General features: G+C 37.6%; 1 protein-coding gene and 1 non-coding gene across 3 annotated transcripts in view; one reads left to right on the plus strand and one right to left on the minus strand.

Annotated features, from left to right (window-relative positions):
* The window catches only part of HPSE2 (heparanase 2 (inactive)), a 698,714-nt gene that overhangs the window by 90,937 nt on the left and 589,130 nt on the right, over positions 1–18,647 (minus strand). The window lies entirely within an intron of this gene.
* On the plus strand, positions 6,790–6,917 carry LOC131407764 (small nucleolar RNA SNORA25). The gene has a single exon (XR_009220630.1). It is a non-coding gene; the product is annotated as a small nucleolar RNA SNORA25 (small nucleolar RNA).

Consider the following 18,647-nt stretch of genomic DNA (forward strand, 5'->3'; position numbering starts at 1 on the left):
AAGGTTTGTCAAAGAGGATTTGCTAAATAAAGCAGAGTGCAGCTATACTGTGGATTATTGCAGCACTTTAAAAAAATGGGTCTCCAATATATGCACATAAATATGAAATCTGGAAGAATATACATCAAAATGACAAAAGTGGAGAGCTTCAGGGAGTGGGGAGAGAGGAATAAGCCTGGGGATGGAATGCAAAGAAGACTTTTCTTATTTGGAATATATTAATTTTTTTCAAGGATAATTTATTCATGCATTACTTTAAAATTAAAAATTAATTAAAAAGAGAACATTAGACTTCTGGTTTCCCATTCTGCACGTAAGGAGCTTGGAAGTAGTCAATCTGTCCTAACAATAAGTAAAAAGCTGAAAAGACTGAAAAATCAACAACTTTTCTTGGATTTATAAGAAAAGGGAGAACACAGTGCAAACTTTATGCCCCCAAGATTGGAGAGTCATACAGGTGAATACAGGTAGGTTATCACCGCTAACAGGAGCAGAGACTTGGGAGCAGAAGCCACTGCAGGAACCAGTGCCCGTGTAGGGAGACCTGAACTTTAATTGACTCTGAGAGTTAAAAACTCCAGGGGGACCCAGTCAGAGGGGCCCCCCACAATATTGTGAGATTTACTTCCAGGAGCTCAATCAGGTTCCCATAGTAAATATCAGAGAAAAATCCCCTCCTGCTTCTGGTGGGGAGGGGAGGAGGGAGGAATCATTTTGAAATAAACCAGAGCACTATTCTTCTTAGCAAGGCCTGCCTTCGGGGAAACTAGTTAACCAGAGCCTAACCTATTAGGATTTTATCATAGCCTAACTGACCAAGGGAAGGGAAATACCCAACTCAGTCCATTCTAGCCATGCTGTCCTGCCTGAAGGGAGGAGGAAAAAAATTGAGAAATGTTTGTGAAGTTCACAGGCTCACTGAAAGACTGAGATTTAATCATAGGACTACAGAATGCATCCCCTCCCTCCACACCTCACCACCACATCACTAAAGGCCTTTTTACAGTAGTTCCTTTTACCCAGTACATCATGTCCAGCTAGCAAGAAAAAACTACAAGTCACACAAAAGCCAAAAAAAACACAATTTGAAGAGACAGAGTAAGCATCAGAACCAGACATAGCAAGGATGCCGGAATTACCAGATGGGGAATTTAAAACATCTATGATTAATATGCTAAGGGCTCAGATGGATAAAGGAGACAGCACGCAAGAACAGATAGACAACGTAAGCAGAAAGATGGAAATCCCAAGAAAGAAATAAAAAGAAATGCAAGAGATAAAAAAACTGTAACAGAAATGAGGAGTGCCTTTGACAGGCTTATTAGTAGACTGGACACGGCTGAGGAAAAAAAATCTCTGAGCTAGAGGATATATCAATAGAATCCTCAAAAAACAAAAAGCAAAGAGAACAAAGACTGAAAAAGTGAAGATCAGAAATGAGAGAGAGAGAAGCAAGAGCTTTCCTTGGAAAGCCCCAGAAGGAAGCTGGACAGGAAGTCCTATGTGCCCTGACACCTCCTGAAGAACCTGGAACCATTCAGACATCACAGACCCATCCAATTGACCCATGCGTAGACAAACTCCTTGAAAAGATCCAGGCCCACAGCAAAGCCCAGGGAGGGATAATCCCCTTTGTGCATGGGAATCAAGAACAAGGTCTACTTCAACCACAGGCCAATCTCAAGTTGTCCTCAGTTTCCTACTAATTTAAGGGGAAGTGGGAGACTGGGAACTGTGAGCACTGAGAAAGACTGGCAAATCCAGGAAATATAAGTGAGGCAGGAACCACATTACCCAGGATGGTTACACAGAGACCAGGATCCAATTTCTAGAACCTTGGGAACTACCTCAACCTCAGTAGTCTCCACAGACATTAGTGTCTCCACAGCGATTAGTGGAGTAGCTCTTAAAACAAAAACAGAAAAAGGGAACTTTTTTTTTCCCACTATTTTCTGGGATAGCAGGGAAGAGAGAAGTGGAGCAGGCTACCTTGGCAGCCAGTCATTGTAGGGGAGGATCCCTAAGGAAATAGGCTGAGCACCCTTGAAAAGGAAAAGACATTAGATAGGATCCTGGGTTTAAGTAGCTAATTATGGATCATGAGTAGAATTTAGGTTCATTTTCAACAGACTCTGATGTTGCTTAAGACCTAAGCATAACTGAATTTGCTTACATAATAACCTTAGAAGACACGTCTGTTATCTACCCCTCTAGGGATAGAATTCAGGTCGCTACACAGATGTGGTGGTCCATGGTGGATCTTAGGTAGAAGAGAGTCAAATTGGAGTGTCACAAAAAACAGAGATAAGATAGAACTCATCTATTCTAACAGATCCCCAAATAGGTCAACTCACGTGCTTGAAGCCCGCTGGTGAATTTGTAGTAGCAATAGTCATAGAAACATTGACAAGAAAACAGTTAATATCTATTAAGTGCTTACTATGTGCCAAGCACTATGCTAAGCATTTCATATTCATTATTTCAATTAATCATCACAACAGCCTTATGATACAGATATTATCATTATTCCCATTTTATGGAGTAAAAATAGAAGCTCAGAGAGATTAAGTAATTTCCTTAAGGTCATACAGCTAGTAAGAGGCTAGAACCACACCTCACGTTTTCTGATTCCAGTCTAATATCACTGCCATGCCATGATGCCAGTTCTTGACTTTCTTGCCCTAGGCCTCCTACAACCACTAAAATATTTAATTCTCTATAGCTTCCAAATTGAAGACAGGCTAATCTATACTGGTCATTTTTAATTGTATATTTGAGCTAAATTCATCTGATAATGACAAATATTATTTTAGTAAATAATTATCCACTAGAATTTTGCTCATCCTGTGTGAACCTCTGGTTAGTATTTTCATATGCTGACACTTATAATTCAGGTGTTTATTGTCATTGTTTAACTAAAAATTAAAATTGACTCCTGAGTTTCTAAGTGGAATGAAACCCCTGCTTCACTTTTTACTGGAAGAAATAAAGGTCAAAGATGAGTTCAGAAATAATTTAAATATTATATTCTAAGCTACAAAATGACCGACTTATGACATCACAGATAAAACCTAGAGTAGGTTAAAATAATCAAAGGCATCATAGAAGAGCACAAATCACCAGGGAAACAATAAAAATTCTGGCATATGAGAAGGCGGATTACATTTACCAAAGGGAATAATGTAGGCTGGGGGGAGGGGGAGGGAAAGTCTTTGAAGACCACTTACCCACAGAACCAAGTCAACTGAAGACCACAGTGAAATAAAAAGCAACTCAATTTGGTTTAGTTTTTTTGTGTATGTGTGAGAAACAGAAAATGTTTAACTCATCTGCTTTTTCAATTATGAGCAGGAAACATAAAACTTTAGTCAATACATACACCAAAAATTGTAATAAAAACTACTCTAGGACCATGTTACAGCGAGTGAAAGAGGAAAGGAGAAGCAGAGAGGGACAGAGTGCAGGGGAGAGAAAAGAAGATGCCCAGCAGGGTCTCAGCCACCTCTGCACCTGTCACTGTCAGACCCCTTTCCTTCTCACAGAGTGCCCTCCTCAGGACTATCCTATTTCTTGGTACCTTGCTGCCGAAACTTCTCAAGCACTCTCCTCGTGCTGCTTTCTCCCTCTCCCCCATGTTCTCCCTAACCATCCCCACTCAGGGCTCTGAGGAAATTTGGAGATTATCAATGACCTCTTCTCTAATAGCAGCCCCTATTCTCTATGGCCTTTCTCTGGAACTTTCAATTGCTAATCAGCCTTTCCTTCTTTATTCTTTTTTTTTTTTTTTAATTACCAAAGTAATATATATTCAGATGGTTAAAAAAAAAAAAAAACCAAAAGACTTACAGTAAAGAGTGCTGCTTCTCCCACCAAATAGACTACTATTTTTTAATTATCAGTTTTAGAAATTATCCTTGATTTTTTGGTATGAAAGATGAGGATTTCGCTCTTTAAAGGCCCCACCCTCTATTCCTTCCTTCCTTCTCCCAATAGCATTAAATTATATTCTCACTTTCTCTACTGTTCACCTCTGTAATTTCAAACAACGTATTAAAACTTATAATTCTTTTGTTAGCAACTACACACAATTATCTATTGATACTCCACTGAGAAAGGAAACCAGCTACTCCTCTTTATTATTTCACTGTCTTCATCAACATGACTTTGGTATTCCAGGAAGCTCTCGCCCAGGAAGATGCAACTTGAAAATAAGTTTATTGTTTGTTTCAGGAACTTTCTGAAAACCCATTTAAATGAACATCCGACTGCAAGTTTTCAATAGATAGTATCAAACGACTGTTTACTCTCCCATAGTCTTTGAAACCCTCACCTAAAAACCCTTGCTTTGCTGTGTCCACCAATCCTAAACCATTATGTCATGATACTTAGCTAATCCTAATCAAGCCTGCACATTGAAAGACCTACTCTAAGCCAGACCTCAAAAAAACCTTCATAAATATCCCAACCTTGTCTTTGCCCTTCTGAGATACTTCTAAGACTGTCACCAGGTATTTTCTTTCTTACCATAGCAAGCAATAAACTCAGTTTTTCCTTATCAACAGGTTAGTTTGGTGGTATTTTGCAGTCAGCATTCAACAATTTTGGCAGTCTCACTGAGATCCAATTGAGACCGCTTCACTATCATGACCCAAGACTCTCAGTTCAGAAACAGTGCTCCTCAGAGTCCCTCTGTCTCCTGCTGGGATCACTCTGACATTGGCACTGAAGTTTGTAAGTCCTGCCTTGGGCCTGATTCTGATTTCTTATTTATTTAATTTCCTTGAGCTCCCCAAATGCTGAATTTATTTTGTGTCCCAGGATTAAGAAATCCATTTTAGGGATCTTTTGATTATCTGATCAGATCGAAAAACTATTATCCTTAGTGGAAATCTGCCTTATTATTAAAAACCCTACTACTTGTTTCTGTCTTTCCCATTTCTTATTGTGCATCTTTAAAGATGAAAGTTCAAAGGGGAGAAATCAAACACTCAGAGTCTGTTCCCCAAGCTAGCCCCAAGGACTAAGAAATTCAGGAAGTTTTGTTGGGGAGGAAAAAGTTTTCCTTGATCCTCTCAGGGTCCCTGGCTGGGTCTGAAAGTTAAATCAACAAAGACAGATTAACAGGAGAAAAGCAAACAAATTTATTAATATAAGTTTTTACGTGACATAGTAGCCTTCATAAAGAAATAAAGACCAAAGAAATGGTTAAGCCTGAGTATTTTTATGCTAGGACTGATGAAAAGTGGACAGTCATGGATAAATATGATAGGTCAAAGAGCATGAGATAGGTGCAGGAAACTGGAAAAAATTATCAAGGCCTGTTTCTTCAGATTCTTCTCGACTTCTCTGCTTCAGGAAAGAAGGGGGCAGGAGTGGGGGGAAGGTCAGAGTGACCTTCCTGCTTCTGCTGTTTTCTCAAACTCCTTCAGCTTAAAATACTCAATATGCCAAGGTGCCATATTTTGGGATAGTGTGTCTTGAACTCCATCAGTTTCTTCTTGACCAGCATCCTTTGGACAAACTATGCATTGGGTCAGTTTTCAAAGCCTTATAAGAGCTTTCCTTCCTCTTGCTGTTCTGTCGTGAGACTTTGATTCTGGGAAAGATGTCCTCTCCAACCTTTCTGTCCCAGGAGAACTGGAAATTCATCAAGTTTGCCAATGGAGATGGCCCAACCATTGGATGGGGACCTAAGTCATGATGTGACACTTTTAACCAACTGTTTCCACAGCCTCTCATGGGTTTGTCTCAGTCTAAATCTAATGATTCAACCTTCCAGGCCACACTTCTTCTTACTATACTTACACAAAATCCAAACTCATGAACTTACTTCCTAAATGACATAATTTCACCAAAGACAACTTAGAATTACAAAATTTTTGATAAAACAAAACATGTTCATTTGAGAAACACCTTAGAATGAAGAGGGAGTAAATATCTAATGGTCTGCATTTTTTGATTGATACAAAGAAGCATCCAAAAGAAATTCAAACTCCAAATTGTTTCCTTCAAAGATTCCTTGGTCAAGGCAAAGGAAAAATGTGAAACACTTAAAACTGTTTGTCTTTTAGATCTCCCACAACTCACACCCTGAAACAAATGGCCCTTACCTTATTCTTCCTCTTGCCCCATCCTATGCCCTTCCACTTCCTTCTGCTTCTCTCTTCTTCACCCACTCCCCTTCTCTCCCGGCAGGCCAGAAACCCTCAAAGCTCAATTACCTCTTAAAGTCAAACCCCTTTCAGAACAGGGAAATCCCCTGGCTTTTATGAATCTGAGCCGAGAGCCATTGAAAAAAGACTTTCCTCAAACAACAAGAAAAATGTCAAATAAACAAGCTCATACTATACCTAAAAGAACTAGAAAAAGAAGAAGAAAAAAAGCCCAAAGTTGGTAGAAGGAAGGAAATAATAAAAATCAGAGCAGAAATAAATGAAATAGAGACTAAGAAAACAATAGAAAGGATCAATGAAACGAAGAGCTGGTTCTTTGAGAAGATAAACAAAATTGACAAACGCTTAGCCAGACTCACTAAGAAAAAAAGACAGAAGACTCAAATAAATAAAATCAGAAACAAAAGAGGAGACATTACAATGGACACCACAGAAATACAAAGGATTATAAGAGAATACTATGAAAAGCTATACACCAACAAACTTGATAACCTAGAAGAAATGGATAAATTCTTAGAACATACAATGTCCCAAAACTGAATCAAGAAGAAACAGAGAATCTGAATAGACCAATCTCAAGCAAAGAGATTGAAACAGTAATCAAAAACCTCCTCATAGGTCATTTCAAAGAGGGCTGCTTGTGGGACCAAAACTAGGAGTTCTTAACTCTGTGACCAAAGATTCAATTTCTCCATAGGATATAACAGTCACTCAATAGTGCTGTTTTCCTAAGGAGATATAAGATTTAGCCACTTATATCTATGATGGGTGGTGTGGGAAAGTAAATAAAATTTCTTTCACATTTAAAAAAAAAAATCAACACCCAAAAACCTCCCCAAAAACAAAAGTCTAGGACCAGACGGCTTCTCTGGTAAATTCTACCAAACATTCAAAGAAGACCAAATTTCCATCCTTTTCAAATTAATCTGAAAAATTGAAGAGGACAGGATGCTTCCTAACTCACTTTATGAGGCCAACGTTACCCTAATATCAAAACCAGACAAGGACAATACAAAAAAGGAAAATTACAGGCCAATATCTCTGATGAGCATAGATGCAAAAATCTTCAACAAAATATTAACAAATCAAATACAACAATACATTGACAAGATCATACACCATGACCAAGTGGGATTTATTCCAGGGATGCAGCGATGGTTCAACATCTGCAGATCAGTCAGTGTGATACACCACATTAACAAAATGAGGAATAAAGATCACATGATCATATATGATCATGTGATCATGATGCAGAGAAAGCATTCGACAAGATCCAACATCCATATATGATAAAAGCTCTCAATAAAATGGGTATAGAAGGCAAGTACCTGAACATAATAAAGGCCGTATATGACAGACCAATAGCCAACATCATACTTAGTGGTGAAAAACTGAAAGATATTCTTCTGAGAACAGGAACAAGACAAGGGTGCCCACTCTCACCACTCCTATTGAACACAGGGCTGGACGTTTTAGCCAGAGAAATTAGGCAAGAAAAAGAAATAAAAGGGATCTAAATTCGAAAGGAAGAAGTAGAACTCTCATTGTTTGCAGATGACATGATTCTATATATAGAAAACCCTAAAGAATCCACCAGAAAACTATTAGAAATAGTCAACAACTACAGAAGGTGCAGGGTACAAAATCAACATACAAAATCAGTAGCATTTCTATACACTAATAATGAACTAGCAGAAAGAGATATCAAGAATACAATCCCATTTATAATCACAAAAAAAGAATAAAACACCTAGGAATAAATTTAACCAAGGAAGTGAAAGACCTATACATAGAAAACTATAAGACATTATTGAAAGAAATCGAAGAAGACATAAAGAAATGGAAAGACATTCCATGCTCAGGGATTGGAAGAATAAACATAGTTAAAATTTCCATATTACCTAAAGCGATCTACAAATTCAATGCAATCTCAATTGGAATTCCAATGACATTCTTCATGGAAATAGAACATAGAATCCTAAAATTTATATGGAACAACAAAAGACCCTGAATAGCCAAAGCAATCCCGAGAAAAAAGAACAAGGTTGGAGGTATCACAATTCCTGACTTCAAAATTTACTACAAAGCTGTGGTAATCAAAACAGCATGGTACTGGGACAAAAACAGACACACAGATCAATGGAACAGAATTGAAAGCCCAGAAATAAAACCAGACATCTATGGACAGCTAATCTTCGTCAAAGGGGCCAAGAACATACAATGAAGAAAGGAAAGTCTCTTCAATAACTGGTGTTGGGAAAACTGGACAGCCACATGCAAAAGAATGAAAGAGGACCATTATCTTACACCATACACTAAAATTAACTTAAAATGGATTAAGGATTTGAATGTAAGACCTGAAACCATAAAACTCCTGGAAGAAAATATAGGCAGTACACTCTCTGATATCGGTCTTAGCAGTGTCTTTCCGAATAGCATGTCTATTCAGGCAGGGGAAACAAAAGAAAAAATAAACAAATGGGACTACATCAGACTAAAAAGCTTCTGCAAGGCAAAGGAAACCATGAACAAAACGAAAAGATAACCCACCAATTGGGAGAAAATATTTGCAAATCATACATCCGACAAGGGGTTAATTTCCAAAATATATAAAGAACTCATACAACTCAACAACAACAAGAAAAACAACCTGATCAAAAAATGGGCAGAGGATATGAACAAACATTTTTCCAAAGAAGATATACAGATGGCCAATAGGCACATGGAAAGAAGTTCAACATCCCTAATTACTAGGGAAATGCAAATCAAAACTACAATGAGATATCACCTTAACACCCATCAGAATGGCTATAATTAACAAGATAAGAAATAACAAATGCAAGAGGATGGAGAGGGTATGGAGAAAACGCAATCCTTATACACTGCTGGTGGGAATGCAAATTGGTGCAGCCACTATAGAAAACAGTATGGAGATTTCTCAAAAAACTAAAAATAGAAATACCATATGATCCAGCTATCCCACTACTGGGTATTTATCCAAGGAACATAAAATCAACAATTCAGAGATTTATGCACCCCTATGTTCCTTGCAGCATTATTCACAATAGCCAAGACATGGAAGCAACTCACGTGCCCATCAATGATAAATGGATAAAGAGGACGTGATATATACATAAAATGGAATACTACTCAGCCATAAAAAAGACAAAATTGTGCCATTTGCGACAACATGGATGGACCTTGAGGGTATTATGCTAAGCTAAATAAGCCACACAGAGAAAGACAAACACCATATGATTTCACTCATATGCAAGATAAACAAACACATGGATAAGGAGAACAGATTAGTGGTTACCAGAGTGGAAGGGGGTGGGGGAGGGCAAAAGGGGTAAAGGGGCACATATGTATGGTGATGGATAAAAGCTAGACTATCAGTGGTGAACACGATGCTGTCTATACAGAAACTGATACATAATAATGTACACCTGAAATTTACACAATGTTATAAGCCAACATGACCTCAAAAAAATAATTTTTTAAAAAAAGGATGAAAAAAAAGAAAAAAGACTTTCCAAATCTAGACAAGAGATAGTGAAATTTGCAGAGGAATTTAGAATAGTTTTAGCTGTGAATGGCCTTAAACTAGAAATAGTGGATTTAATATGCAGGCAAAATCTAAAATGGGAAAGAGTCCTATTGCCAGACCATCAATACCTCACTGTACATTTAAAAAGAGTCTTAGAACAAAAATAGAATAAGATTTGCCACGATAGTGCTCTCTATTACTGCAGTAAGCAATACACTCAGCTTTGCAGTATCAGCAGGTTATTTGGGTGGTATTTTCAGGGCACTCAATTCCACTTCGTAAAAGAAGGTCACTAATTCTCCCATCTTTCCCTCCACCTCTCCTCTCACCTTCCACCTCCCAACTTCTGTCAGCTGTGCCTTTACTTTTACATTTATCCAAGGCTGATAATATTTATGGTCTATTCTATAACCCTGGTTATTTTCCATTATTTGTCTGACGGTGTATTCTAAATACTGAAAACCACCACTGAAAGTCATACCAACTTTCAGTTTGCTCATATTTGAATCTTGACTTTTTTTCTTTAGTTCTCTCCCCTTCTCCTCACTCTTCCCCTTCACCTCAGAGTTTCTAAAAGGCTTGTCTGTTATTCTTGAACTCTATGCCTTTATCATGTTCTCAGTTTTTTCCTAAAATCTCTAACACACCGGCTGTTTCATCCAATTGCCATTTTCGCCCCAGCAACCTTCCTCCTGGAGTCCTCCATCTTCCTGCTCCAATCTGGACTGTCTGCTCTGTAGATGTGCTATCCAGCTGCTGCTTTTTGGACTTTCATGTCTGAAAATTTCTGTATTTTGCCCTCACATCTGATTGCCAGTTACATGAGTTATAGATTTCTGAGTCAAAAACTAACTTTTCTTAGAACTTTGAAAGCATTGCTCCATTGTGTCTTAGCCTCCCATGTTGTTGATGAGAAATTTGATGCCAGTCTAAGCCTTGTTCCCTTTTCTCTCTAGAAGCTTTTAGTATCTTCTACTTATCCTTGGTTTTTTGAAATTGTATAACAATGTGTATAGATACAGGTTATTTTTCTTTCATTCTGCTCAGCATTTGCTAGACCCTTAAATGTCAAGGTTTTTACTCCCTTTCAGCTCTGGGATATATTCAATTCTGGGATATTTTATTGTATTATTTCCTTGATCACTTCTTCTCCTCCATTTGCTTAGTTCTCTCTTTCTGGAATCCTACTAGTGAAATCGGGGTGGGGGGGCCTTCTAGTCCTATTTCAGAAATCTTACCTCCTATTTTCTGTTTCTTTGTTTTTCTTTTTGTTCCATTTTTGGTTATTATTCTCTACTTCATTTTCTATTATTAATATTATTATTATTATTTTTGGAAATCATATTTTTAATTTCCAAGAGGTCTTTGTTTTTTAATTGTTCCCCTTTATACATATTATATATTATATATACTCTGCTGTTCTGATTTTTGAATATAACACACTAGAGGCTCTTTTAGCTGACTTCCATCAACCAGCTTACTGGATTAATGGACACTTTCCAGTCTCTCTGAGAAACACAATGACTGGTGCTCATGACTTACTGCATGCTCATGGCTATTCAGCCACTCACAGGTTTGCCCACATTCTTACTTCCATCAGCTAAGTTGAATACCTATCAAGAAGAGTTGTGTTTTTTTCTCCAAATCTATTTATTTCAATGGTGGTTGATTTTCATATACATATATAATTTATGATGAAAACTAAAGAACTATGAAGAGAGTTGTTATTTCCATGAAAACTAAGTTGAATGTTTTAGAAAGACGATACAGGAGAGCCCTCTGAAAAGAAAATTGCTGTTAACTTAGATGTGGACAAGAACTGGAGAAAATATCATAAAACTATATAAGGATTCTAGTCTAGGATTTTTCTTAAATATGTTTAATATCTGGCTCTAAAGAAAATGAAATTGGAAAAAGTCAAAAGGAGTTATACGCATTTTGGATTAGCAACCTTTGTATTCTCTTTCAGTTGTATAAATACTGAGGCTACAAAATGAGAGGCAAACATACCTTGACCAGCCATTTTGCAGAAGGAAACCCAAAAATATTTTGAGACTTTCAATTTTTTAATCCCTAAAGCTCTAAATATATTTACCATATGGCTTTTTAAAAGATCTTGAGTTCAACCTTAGTACTCAAATACATACTTCATGTTATTTTGGTTCCATAACATTTCTACTCATATAAATAAGGAATTAATTTTACAGAGGTACAAAGCTTATTCCATAAAATGATACACTGTTTAGTAAATTCAGATGGTTAAAAAATCAATTGAATAAACCATGTGAAACTAACCTAATGAAACATTAGTGTAACTAGAACAGAAGCTTTAAGCTTCTGACCCTTAGAACTAAGGTGGTTCTACCAAAACCTGCATGAAAGAGCACTGGAATTGGAGCTAGAAGACCCAGTTCCAGAACTGTCTTAGCCATGTGGCTTTAGGCAAGGCAAAACCTTTCAGAAATTCAGTTTCTTCACTTGTAAAATGGGGATAAATATCAAATGCTCACATGTCTGAAAGGATTTTTAAGTGAGTGAGAAAAATACATTAAAAAAATTTAATTTTGAAATTATTAGAGATTCTTAGAAAGTTGCAAGATAGTACAGAGTGGTCTCGTGTACCCTTCACCCAGTTTCCCCTAATGGTTACATCTTAATGTGACTATAGTACAATATCAAAACAAGGAATGTCACATAGGTATAATGTGTGTAGAGCTTTATGCCATTTTATCCCATGTATACATTTGCGTAACCACCACCACAATCAACATACAGAACTGTTCCACCACAAAGATCTCCTTCGGGCTACCCCTTTGTAGTCATACCCACCCCACAACTCCCCCACCACCTTGAACCCCTGGCAACATGAATCTGTTCTCCATCTCTATAATTCTGTTATTTCAAGAATGTTATATAAATGGAATCATACATTATTTGACCTTTTGATAGTGGCTTTGTTCACCCAGCATACCGCCCTTGAAATCCATCCAATTTGTTGTTGCATGTTTTTATTGCTGAGTAGTGTTCCATGGTACAGATGCACCACATTTTAACCATTCACCTATTGAGAGACATTTTCATTGTTGACAGGTCGTTAATAATTACTAATAAAGCTGCTATGAACAACAGTGTATATGTTTTTATGTAAACCTAAGTTTTCATTTCTCTGGGATAAATGCCTAGGAGTATGACTGCTGGGTGGTATGGCAAGTGTGTATTTAGTTTTTAAGAAACTGCCAACCTTTTTTTCCAGAGTGGCTGTACCATTTCACAGCAATGTGTGAAGATCCAGTCTCTTTGCATCCTCATCAGCAGTACAAAGCATTTGAAACTATAAAGGATAGACACATGAGGTAGGTTGTTATTACTCCCAGAACTACAGAAATGCCAACTTTTCTCTCTCTTCTAAGCTCCTGAAATTTCTAGATATTGGGCCAATTTCCTAGGCTGACCAACAGGAAAAAAAAAAATAGAATGACAAGACTGTGTAGTTATGTTGAAGCCAGGTGGATAATGGGACAACATATCTTGCTGAGTAGAGTCAGGAAGTGGGAGGAGAGAAGAGTGTCCAATTCAAACCCTGGGCTGATAGGGTTGGTTACCTTAAATCATTCATGTTAGATTCCATTTGCAGCTCTCAGACTCCCAGCCATGATGAAAGCACTATAATCTCGAGAGGGGGTGGAATAGCTAGACTAGTTTTTATTTATTTATTTATTTTTCCTTTTCTCAGATGTGAACAGGGAAGGCATAAAGAAAAGAATTTGTGACATTTCCCATTACAGTGTGTCCTACTTAAATTAACCCAACAAAAACCTAGATGTAAAATATTTGTCATGGTAGATCTACATGCTAGTCTAGTTTAGCATACTAGGTCATATGGATTTATAGGTTAATAGTATCAGGTTAATTTAAAAAATAAAATATTAATAAAATAATTACAGGGACTCAAAGGCTGGGGACTAGAATCATCTGGAGGCATTTTACTTATCTGGTGGCTGACGTTGGCTGGGATCTCAGTTGGGCTCTTGCCTGGAACACCTACATGTGGCTTCTCCATGTGGTCTCTCCGTGTAGGCTAGTTTGGGCTTCCTCACAGCATGGAGGCTGGGATATAAGAGTAAGTGTCCTGAGAGAATCTGGCAGAGTGCCCACTATTTTAATGACCTAGTCTGGGAAGTCACATAGTGTATCTTCCAGTGTACTTTGTTAGTGGAGCCAGTCCAGATGGCACAGTGGTGGTCCAGATCCAAGGAGAGGGAACACAGAGCCCTCTACTCAAGGGGAGGAATGTCAAGGTCACAGTGTAGGAAGACTATGTGGGATGGGAGATATTGCTGTGGTAGTTTGGAAAACAATAAGGCACAAGCATACTTCCAGGTTTTTGATTGAGTGAATTTTCATTGATCTAAGTCCATGTGGGAGCAGCTCTATTTCTGAGAAGCAGCTCTCCTTTCTCAACTGTCTGATTTTGCTGTGGTTGGGAACTTCAGGGGCTAGAGAAGGTAGTCCTTGGATGGGCCTGATGGTGCTTCTTCCAATGAGGCTGAGCAGGCTGCTCACCCTGAAACAGCTTTCTCAGGACAGAAAATGCCAGGGGGGCCTATTGACTTTCCTAACCCTGCTCTCAAGGGAATCAATGAGGGGTAAGCAGGTTTTGTATACCAAGTAATGGACTATTAGAATTAATAGGATCCCTTAAACCTGAAAGATGGAGATGGGGAAAAATTATAAAGTACTGCTTGTACAAAACTCACTCTTGTGTAGAGCTAAGCAGAAAGAAAAGGAGATTTTAGGATAAGAACTCAAATTTGTGACGATCTTATTTTAATGAGCTTGATAACCTATTCTACAAAATCAATTCATGATTTGTAAGCTGTCAATAATCCTGGAATTTCCCATTAACTGAATGTTGTACATATGAGGTGCTCAGTAAAACCTTGAGAATGAATGAATTTTTAAATTACCTCAATTTAAAATTGAGGAACAAGAGAAGAAAAAAGTAAACCAAGTCTTGGATTCTGCCTGTAGAATGTCTTCCCTCTGCTCCACCACCACCTCCACCCCACACATATACATCACCACCTGGAGAACTCCTGAAGCCCTTACAACTCAGTTTGATGTCACTTCCTGTATAGAGTTTCTCTGTGCCCATACACAGCTAATTACCCCTTCCTTGATGCTCCTGCAGCTCTCTGTACAATCTTACATTGCAGCACTAACCACACTGAATTATAATAAGCTGTTTATGTGTCTGTCTTTGCCACCAGACAGAGATTTTTGAGGACAGATAACATTCATCTTTGTAATTCAGTACTTACCACAATGCCTGAAATATAAGAGGAAATAAATGAAGAATGAAAAAAATGAGAAGTAAAGAGGGCAGAAAGGCAGGCAAGAAGGAAGGAAAGAGAATGGATGGATAGGTTGATGGCTATTTTAGTTCTCCAAACATACTTTAGATCTCTAATATATGAGTAAATTATATGAGAAGTCTCTAGAATTCTTAATGATTTAGGCTATAGGGTCAATTGGTCTTGTTTTCCTTATATATGTATATTTCTCTTAGATTTCATATCACCTTTCTGTTGAAAAAGAGGTAAACCCAGACAATATACCATTACAAGTTGTAGTTTCAAATGCTTTTACATAGTATTGCTATGATTATTTGCTTATTATTATTCCTCTTTTAATGTTCGATCTATTTTTTATATTAAAAAGATTTTCAACATTTAAACAAAATGTGTGTTGGGTGCCCCCAGAGCTCAACATTTGGCTATAAGTAGTTTGTAAAAGTCGGTCTTTTCTTCTTAATGAACAAAATCAATTTTTACCTGGAGAAATCCATTTTAACTTATTACAACTTAGTGTGGGCTTTTAGAGTGTCCATGAGCTCGGAGGTTTAATAAAAATTAACCTTTTAATTTCAGTGTTAGGATTATATAACAGACTTACAGCAAATCTAGATTGAAATGATACAATTTTTTTACTCTTAGGTTAACATATTTTATTCACATTAACTATAGTTTTTAGAATATATAAGCAATCATTTACTTGGATACAGTTCAATCTACACAGATTTATGCAGCTTAACATCGGTGGTGTTCCATGTGTAGTGGGGTTGGGGCAGTCTGCCCTGGGTACAGGCATCAAGGAAGGTGCATTATGTGTAGAGATTTAAAAAACAACAATAAAACTGACTAAAAGTGAGTCTGGTTTTTATTATCACCATATGCCAACAATTGTAAACATTGCCAGTGATAAAATACTCCTCCCTGAAAAAGTCTTTTGTCGGTCTAACTTCGAAACAACTGCAGTGGTTACTGTTGAGTTTTAATAATATATATGTAAGCTTCAAATTAGTACATTTTAATAATTTATCTGTTAGTAAACATTGTATTCTACAGGAAAGTTAATTCTGAGAACTCCCAGTTATTCAGTGGGTCCCTACACATGCGGAGTTGGCGACACATGTTCCTCTTGAGAATAAGTTTGTTCCAGTGTGAGCTGTTTCGAATTGTGCGAGCTCTCTTCTGGCCAGTGCTTCAAATCTCCAACCCCTGTGGTACTGCATATTCCTGTATTTAAACTGGAGCTTCTAAATAAACAAAGATTGCACAGTAATCTTAAAGATGAAAAAACAGAACTAGAGTTATTTCAATTCTGTCATTTTATGTGACCACTTGGAGGTTTTGTGTTTAAAATTTAAACAGTAAAACAGAGAACAAGCTGTGAGGTGTACTATTCCTGTTTGACAAATGCACATTTTAGTTTCTACTAAAATCTTTTACTGAATTTGAACAATCTCTTTAAATAGAAATATCTTCAAAATGGAAATGTATTCACTCTTTTAAACTGTCATCTGTTTTAATACTAAAAAACGAATTAAGAAAATAATGTTATTACTGATCATCACTACAAATAACTGCCATACTGAGGAATGGGGATATTAAAACTTTGATCCCCCTCTGGGTACCAAATGCACTGGGCATGCCCCTGTGTGACTCAGCCGGCTGCTCAGGCAGCCCAGGCGGTGTTTGAACCAGGTGAGGTTGGTGGTGTCAGTTCATCGGCCCCACAGGCACTTCCTCTTTCAGGTCCTGTTCCTTCCTAGTCTCCACTCCGTTCTTTGCCAATCCAAGACTCCTTTTCTTAAGTTTCACTCTCAGCAGTCAGTTAATGTACTCTTTTATAGCATGACTCTCACTGAAGAGTATTTACATTTTATGGGAACCTTTATTAAAAAACAGCTTTCTTGAGATATAATTCACATACCACACAATTCACGTATTTAAAGTGCACAATCCAATGGTTTTCACTATATTCACACACTTGTGCAACCATCACCACAATCAATTTTAGAATGTTGTCATCACCCCAAAAAAGAAACCACATAACTATTAGTAGTCACTCTTCATTCCCCCACACTCATCCTCTCCCCCCGCTGCTCCCCCCCACACCAGCCCCAGGCAATCAATAATCTACTTTCCGTCTCTATGTATTTGCCTATTCTGGACATTTCATATAAATGCAATCATACGTATGTGGTCTTTTGTGACTGGCTTCTTTCACTTAGCATAATGTTTTCAAGTTTCATCCATGTTCATCCATGTACAATGATTTGTTCCTTTTATTGCCAAATAATATCCCATTGCATGGACAGTTCACATTCTATTCATTCATTCATCAGTTGATGGACATTAAGTTGTTTCCACTTTTTAGCTATTGTGAATAATACTGCTATGAACCTCTGTGTACAAGCTTCTATGTGGACATATGTTTTTAATTCTCTTGGGTATACACCTAGGAGTGGAAACGCTGGGGCATATGGTAACTCTATGTTTAATATCTTGCAAAACTGTTTTCCAAAATGGCTGCACCATTTTACATTTCCATCAGCAATGTATGAGGGTTCCAATTTCTCCACATCTTAACAGAAGCCTTTGAAAGCAGGGAGAGGAAAGGGAGGGTGAAGTGAATAAACACTTGCTGAGCACCAGGCTATACAACATATATTAACTCCAAAATTTGTGCAGTTTTCATTGTACGGCCCTCAAGACCAAAAAGCCTTCATTGGAATGAATCTTAAGCCGTGTAACGGCAGAAATATGGAATTGGGTGGTTGGGTAATAAGAAGTGAAACTATCTAGACCTACACAGCTTACTGTCCACAGTAACCTGACTTTACCATTCCACTGTCTTCATCAATATAACTTTACTACTCCAGGAAATTCTTGTCTAGGTATGATAGAAGTGGGAAATAATTTAATTGTGCATTTCAGGAACTTCCTAGAAGACCCATCAATCCCTCAATAGAAAGCAGCAAAGAACAGTCTATACCCCAAGACAGCTTTGAACTCCTTACCTCAAAATCCTCACCTGGCTGTCCACCAATACTAAACTATTATATCATGATCCTTACCCAATACTAACCAAGCTCCCACACTGAAAGCCCCACCCTAAGCCAGATTTCAAAAATCTCATAAGTATTCTGACTTTGCCCTTCCCACTCTGAGATGCTACCAAGACTCTGTTTAGGTAACGTTGTTTTTTTTTGCTAGTATACCAAGACTCTGTTTAGGTAGTGTTTTCATTACCAGCAAAAACAAACTCAGTTTTGTCTTATCAACATGTTGGTTTGGAGACATTCTGAGAAGCTAGCATTCAACAGTGGACATTTGTAAAAGGAAGCAGCAATCCCAAGTATATATGTCGACAGGTGTCTTGCCTTCCTACCTGAAAGGCCAGACCTGCTTAGGAATGAGTAGTAAGAGGCTCCTGTATTACTAAGGAGAGTGTAAAAAAACATCACAAAATACTGTGGTAGTAAAATGAGAAAAGCAAAGACAGAAAATAAAATTTAAATTTTCTGTAAGAATATAAGTTCTCTTAGAGGTTTCCAATAATTTAATGACTCAATCACTCAA

The sequence above is a fragment of the Diceros bicornis genome, chromosome 6, assembly GCF_020826845.1.
Source record: "Diceros bicornis minor isolate mBicDic1 chromosome 6, mDicBic1.mat.cur, whole genome shotgun sequence".
In the NCBI taxonomy this organism is placed as follows: domain Eukaryota; kingdom Metazoa; phylum Chordata; class Mammalia; order Perissodactyla; family Rhinocerotidae; genus Diceros; species Diceros bicornis.